Genomic DNA, 7,928 nt, shown 5'->3' with positions numbered 1-7,928 from the left:
GGGGGGGGGGGGGGCGGGGGGGGGGGAGAATGGGTTAACTAGCCTCAGTAAGAGTTTTAACAACACCAGGTTAAAGTCCAACTTGGACTTTAACCTGGTGTTGTTAAAACTCTTACTGTGTTTACCCCAGTCCAACGCCAGCATCTCCACATCTTAACTAGCCTCAGGCAGGAGAAGGAGCTGCTGCAGGGTGGGTTCGAGTGGGGAACAGGAGCAGCAGCCAGAATCAGACAGCCAGTTACAGTTTAGTCTAAAGAAAAATCAGGAACGTAAACCATTATTAATATGTTATCTTATTGGATTTTGTTTTCTGGTTAAGCACATTGTTTTGCAGGAACACATTAGGTGTGCTAATTTAAGGATTGCTTAGTCATCTGAAATTAATGTTCAAACTCTGAGGAATAAGGATATACAACAATTTGCATGTGGGTTAACTGAGGCAGAGGACTAAAACCGGTGAAATGCCCGCGAAACAGAAGAGGTGACAATGGTATTGTAAATGATGAGAATGGAATGTTGATGTAAATTTCCTTTGACTGTAGAAAATAGATACATTCAAATGCCATTACATTTTCCCGAGTCTTTTTAAAAATCTTACAATCAATTGTTCGGTAAAATAATATTGAAAGTTGTGGCAAAAATAATGACAGTGCATCAAATAGATTGAGTTTTTACATTTAACACAAAAACACTGTGCCCCACTAGTGGCTGGGCTCAGGGTATAAATAACGGTAATGCAGTGTTAATGTCTAAGGTGCTGATGTGGTCAAATTGGGGGAGGGTGAGAAAACAGAAAGGGAGGAAAATAATCAGCCCCAAATAGTTCACAAATCACAAGCCACAGTACAATGTACTGTAGATGATGGACAGCAGGCTAACTGCAATCACTTCTTTCAGAGCTGTCAACATAGGGAACTGCTGATGATTGATGATCACCAGGAGTGAGACAAATTGCAAACTCATTTAAACATATGGACCTGTGTTTGGAAGAGCGAGAGATATCTCAAAACAGGTTACATTTCTGAATCAGAAAGGGTGATTGCTTTAAAAAACGGTCCTGACATACCAGCTACAAAAAATGATGGGACGTGTGACTGTGATTCCATTTCGAGGGAAGGGAGGAGGTTGGGAAGAGGAAAGAAAATGAAAATCAGAATTTTTCAAAGCACTGGAAATCAATCTGGTGGGTGACAGGCTGTTAGAATATTCGGTGTGGAATCAAGCAAGGGCTTTGTTTTTTTATTTGGGTTCTGATAGTGCTTCTTGAAACTGGCCCAATCCCAAGCAGAATACTTCTGCAGGTAAACACATTTCAAGTTAGGTAGGATATGCAGGGCAAACAAAATTGCCATCTCTTTGTTACTCAAAGCATTTGAGGCAGTAAAATAAAATTACACTTTGATTCTTAGCAGAAATATATGTTAGTGAATGATGTTATTAACATACAAATAATCTGTTAATGTGTTTTCCTTTATTGCGATATTTTTCTCTAGGCAAGAACATTATGTAAAGACATTATGTGGCTTTCAGACATAAGAAATTAAAAATTTAACATTAATCACAGCACCATACAGAAACTGCTTAGCTAATCCATTATTTGTTTTCTTTGAGTCATCATTTCAAATACTCTGCAAAGATATAAATGCTGCCAAGTACAAGAGTGTGTTGTGTCAAAGCATAAAAATAGTAAACGTGTATATGTGTACAAAATGTCAAACTTCTCCACTACATCCAACCTGTCAAGCAGCTAAGGCTCTGGTACAAGTCAATGACATTTACCCAGCTGCGATGATTTTACACTGGGAATGAGGTTGGATTATTGTAAATACTTTTAAATGCACAGGACAGAATCGATAGCCCAGCGAATGCTGTGCTAACAGCAGAGTTTACATTTCAGATATCATTTCTTCAAAACATCACTGAATTTAACATCAATTTAATCACTGATTTGGAATGGTGGGATGTAGGTTCATGTATGACAATTCCCGCAAGTTTCTGAAATCAGCTGCCCTCTTGGTGGGGGGTGGCAAGTGTATCTCCACAGAGGAAGGGGGAAAAAAACAGAAGGAAGTTTCCTTTTTCCCTCATGCCCTCCAAAGGCTGAAACTCTCAACCCAATTTCACATTTTCAATATGCTCAGCGCAAGTGATTATTGTCATTGACATGTCTTTTTAGACATTTAAAACACATCTTTATTCATAGAACATAGAAAAAATACAGCACAAACAGGCCCTTCGGCCCACAAGTTGCGCCGGTCATGTCCCTACCTACCTAGGCTTATATATAGGCTTACCTATAACCCTCAATCCTATTAAGTTCCATGTATGCACTTTGTACACACATGAATGTACGCATTCATGTCGCACTGCAACCAATTGCAGCAGCCTCTGTAACATATCAACAAGGTATTTATGCCATGTATATGCTGTGTCTTTCATGTACCAGAAAATAAAGATTGGTGCACAACTTCTCATCTTTCACATCCTTCGTTGCTCTTCTGGTGATATGAAAAGTGCACGGCTGAGAATTTTCATGAATGCATGAGAGGAAAGGATGGTGAAATATATTGATACAAGACTGTATTCATGTGGGACCTCATTGTTTGAAACTGTTCAAGAGTCTCATGCTAAAAGACTGGTGGGAAGAGTGAAGAGGCCATCTACACCTTGGAATATGTATTCAAGAGGAGCAGTGGAACCTTTGGGTCCAGATACACAAATCACTAGAAGTAGCAACACAAGCTAATAAAGCCATTAAAAAAAAAATCAAAGATCTGGGGATAATTTCTAGAGGAATAGAAAGAAAGATCCGAGAAGTCATGTTAAACTTATACTATGCACAGTTCTAGTCTCTAAGTCTCCAAACTACAAGTGTGTGAAGGTGCAAAAAAAAAAAGATTTACTAGAACTACATCAGAACTGACACTTTTTACATCAGGAAATGTTTGAACAGGTTCTTTTTCATTTCTTGGAACAAAACTGAGGCGTAACCTGATAGAATGCAAGATTATGAAAGGTTTTGATAGTGTAGACATAGGAAAAGATGTTTCCAAGTGGGGAAGCGCCAGAATTAAGACCATAAATATAATATAGTCCCTAACAAATTCAGGAGGGATTCAGGAGAAACTTCTTTAGAGCCAATTTAGAAGTAGAATGTGAGATTTACAACCACGAGGAGTAGTTGAGACAATTACTGTTGATGTCTTTAAGGGATTTTGGTAAACATATCAGGAAAAAGGATATGTTCTTGAGATCAGATAATGTGGGGAGGAGGAGGCTTGTGGGAGTATAAAACACTGGCATGCACCTGTTGGGCTGAATGGCCTGTTTCTGTGATGTAAACTCAATATATCCATCACATTCTCACCTATAACTTTTAAATTGCACGTTATTTTATATCTAAAATGTTTCCAATGGACAAATCGATGGCAACAGAAAAAAAAGTAGATAGTTGTCAGTATGTGGTGATAGTTCACGCATTAGTCAGTTAGCTTGCCATTACTATTTCCTCCATCCAAGGAGCACCACATGGAGAATGAGATTGGTTCTGTCCGAGATTATTTAAGCCTATACAAGCAAGGCTTTGATCAAAAGCTGTGAAACTTTTCTGAACATATCAACAACTATGAGACAAAATGCAGGCACCAGGGTTCCTTGCGATCCCTGCATTTGTATTGAAGGTTCAGAGCTATTAATGGACAAGCTTCACAATTATACACAAGAGGCGAAGGAGTGAAGTTTCACCAGAGAGAATTATACAGTTGGCTCATTTTAATGTTGGAATTCTCACTGGCAGTCTTAAAATATGGATAAATATTGAACTTTAAAAAAAAAAGCTAGCTAAATATCAAGAGCTGGACCCTGACTGATTTCCCATTCCTAGCCTGAGGCACTGAAGCCAATTGCAGCATCCTGTTGCTACTGTAGCTGAAACCAACTGTCAGCACAGATCAGGAGTCAAACTGAGAGCCCCTGGTACACATGGTTCAATTGCATGGTGTTTGTAAAATCAGGAACGCCTGTCCATTATTTGAGAATGAATGTTAAAGATCAATAACCAAAAATTATTTTAAAATGTATTCAGATCACTTCTTCACACTCATCATTGGCAGTTACCCATCATAGCTTTGGAATTGCCCACAGGTTACTTACTAACTAGGCAGCTCGGTACCAACCTCTTGTTCTTAACTATTGTGACACTCTATTGATCACTTGTATGATATTTAGTACTATTGCCCTAAATGTTAGTATATAATTTTAAGATCTGCACACAAGATACTTAGACAAATGAATTATTTTCTTCAACAAGCCACATAATGCTGTTGTAAAAAATGTCTGATGCTTTAACACAAAAACATGTACCGGCCAACTCAAGAGTAGCTTCTTCCCTGTTGCCATCAGACAACTGAATGGTCCTACCACATATTAAGCTGATCTTTGTCTTCACCCTATCTGTAACTGCAACACTATATTCTGCACCCTACCTTTTCCTTCCCCAGTACATACTCTACGAACGGTATGTTTTGTCAGTTTGGCTCGCAAGAAACAATACTTTTCACTGCACCCCAATACATGTGACAATAATAAATCAATTCAATTTAATTCAAAAAATAGGAAACGGATCTGAAAGATGCTTAAGCACCGAAGGCGCATAACTCTTGCACGTCAACCCTTAATTATTGAAAACTATAGCCATTGGTGATACACACTGGTGACTACTGGGGAGGACAAAGTGGACAAGAGTTTTTTCTAGGAGCACCACTGTGTCTTCAAATGTCATTTCATACTCTTGAATGAAAAGATTGGTTTTGCGATGAAGTGTCAATTGAGATGAAGGGGTGAATTTTCCCGTTCTGCCCACCACGGGAATCGTACCGGGCGAAGGGCGGACCGTAGAAAGGTCCAATGACCTTGGGCAGGATTTTCCGGTTTCGGGGCGAGTGTGGTTGGAAAGTCCTGCCCGTAGTGTCATTGTATATCAAGCAAATGATGTGTTAAATTATGATGTTTCAAAAAACAGGTTCAACTGATTCAATTAGAAACTTTGTTCACACTCACTTTAGAATGTCTGCTACAGCAGTAATAATCCAACAACTGAATAATTGATAAATACACAAATTGAAAACTGAGCAAGATAACCCCAGCCACAGATTTCTCAGAAGATCAATAACTTATTGTACAGTAATATGAACATTACTTTCTGATCTAGTTCCATGATAATATCAGACAGAGTAACATACTCCTTTGGTAAGTTATTAAAAGGGGCGGCACGGTGGCACAGTGGTCAGCACAGCTGCCTCACAGCGCCAAGGATACAGGTTTGATTCCCGGCTTGGGTCACTGTCCATGTGGAGTTTGCATGTTCGTCCTGTGTCTGTGTGGGTTTCCTCCGGTTTTCTCCCAGTCTGAAATACGTGCTGATTAGGTGCATTGGCCCGAACAGGCGCCGGAGTGTGGTGACTGGGGGATTTTCACAGTAACTTCATTGCAGTGTTAATGTAAGCCTTACTTGTGACTAATAAATTAACTTTAACTAAAAGGAAATGCTTAATGTTTTCATCAACAATAATTCCTATGATCTTTGGATTTTTAATGGATTTTAAGGCAGTTTTAAATGGATGTCATGTTTTCAGATAAAGTCTGTGTTTGCTTCACCCTGTACTGTTTGGTTATACTTTGAGTCAAGTACAAAAATTCACAGATTTTCTGGTTAAAGCTGGACTTCATCTAGAAATGATTTGGTACTTTGGAAATGCTTAATATTTTAAAGAGAGACTCCTGATAACTGACTTTCAAAGTTTACGTAATCTTAAAAAGATGTTTCTTAAAAAAACCAAATACAGATAACTGGTACTAAAATCATAGCTGCAGCTACAATGCTTCTTGTTGATGAATAATCCATAGCTTTTATAGTATTATTGTAAAACTTCTCATAATTGAGTTGTCTGGATGGTGCAGCACGCATCATTTTTTCGTGCTTATTGAGCAGCATCCTACTATTGAGCAGTATTTACCATTTAGTATCCATTTATAGGATTTTGCTAATCATCTTCTATTAAAAGGATGCTGTTTCCAGTCCAAGAAGACGTCCTTCCTAGAACATAATTGAGCAATGTTGTGTACGCATTTCGGTATGGGTGTGAAGCCAGGTGCATAGGCTGTACGTCCCTGCCATTGACCGATCAAATTAAACAGCACGTTCCTCCAGCTGTTCATAATAGGCAAGTACAGGCCATACTCAACTGGCCCGCATTTGCAAAAAACAAAACATCTACCATTGGACATAGTCCGGCAACCAGGCAGCACTTGCATGGCAGATGCAGTATAATGTGCAAATAGTTACACTAACAACCAATTTAAGATCGTCAGTTGAGGTCAGAACATGGTTCGTTTATGCTTGCTCGAACCAATAGACATTCATTTGCAGAGCACAGTTCTCTGCAAATAAAAAGAAATATATTCAAGCCTTGCACATTTTATAATTACCCAGGAGCATGGAGAACCTGCAGTTTCCCTTTGCTTTGTATTTCGGACAGAATCGACGTACCAACCTATCAGCACCTCTTTACTCCTATGGTAGGAATTGTGATCATTTGAAATTTGTCGTTCTGGTATTTGTCCTGATGAGTGCAAGGCAAAAAGCTTCAGTAACATGTCTCTCTTTTCAGCAATATTGACATTAATTTTCTTACTACTGTTGCGGGGTCTTTAGCTTGGGAGAGAATCCATATTCCTGACATGTAGCTGAAAATGTCATAAAGATTAGTGTTTGTTACAATAGGTGACTGCAAACAACAATATTGATTATTCTGATTTTTCCCTTTAGACCTACGCCAGAATGTTACAGCCCTGGAGGCTACTGAAGCTTAAAGATGAGCAAAAAACAGTCAACTTAAATAAGTCAGGTGTCACTGTTTCTTTTGGTTCTCAAGGTCTGTGAAACCTGGCTCTCACAGCAGAAGGATACCCCGTGGGGTGCCAGAAATTGGTATTCTCTCAGTTCATAGCTCCATAGTTCACAGCACAGGAGACCATTTGACCAACTGTGTTTGTGTCTGCTCTTTAGCAGAGCAATCAGAAACTAATCTCGCTGCCTTGCTCTCTCTTTGGAAATGTCCCTCGCCTCAAAATATTTATCTGCTCTTAAATTAAAATATGCAATGGTCTCTGGCTCAATTACTCCCTGTGGCAAATCATTCCATGCATGAACAACATTCTGCATTAAAAAAAAATCTCTCAAAGTCTGTCCTCACTCTTGGTGAGGATCTTCAATTAAGTCCCCTGCCAGAGAAAATGTTTATTTCCCTTATTCATCTGCTTTCTGGTCCCAATGATGAGCACCTAATGGCTTTGTGGGAGTAAGCTGAACCTCACACGTGTGTGTGTTAGGCTCTGGTGCAGTTACGGTATTATTAAAAGTATAAATGAGCTGATGCAACTTATGACTTTGGAAACTGGAATAGAGCCTGCAGTATGCAAACTCTGTAGAATGTGCATATGCTGGAATCATAACAGGGTATTTTTTGCCACTGTTTATATTTTTATTTAATAGTTTACATCTTGGTAGCCTGTGCTTTTGGATAAAAATTGCACTGTTTTAATTTCCTCACCCTGCAAAGTTATTTGTTCAATCCCTTTCTCAGGCATATTCAGATACTGTGTGTACATCGCTTCATAGGGAATGAAGGATCATTTATGGGAACGGTGCCAGTGAAGAACAAAACAGCTGACAAAGTTCTAAGTGCGGTCATGGAATATCACGTTAAAACCAAACCAGGCTGTTCCAATTTTTAAATGAGAAGTACTTTTAGCAGGAGCATGCAACATTTATAATGATAATGTGAGACACAGATTCCGAGCAAGAGTTAGTGTGACTAGCAGCGAAGGAAAAAGGCTGAGAACTAGTGCGCCAAATAGAAGCATTTGAG

The sequence above is a fragment of the Mustelus asterias genome, chromosome 3 (assembly GCF_964213995.1).
Source record: "Mustelus asterias chromosome 3, sMusAst1.hap1.1, whole genome shotgun sequence".
Taxonomy (NCBI): Eukaryota; Metazoa; Chordata; class Chondrichthyes; order Carcharhiniformes; family Triakidae; genus Mustelus; species Mustelus asterias.
This window is presented reverse-complemented; position numbering follows the sequence as displayed.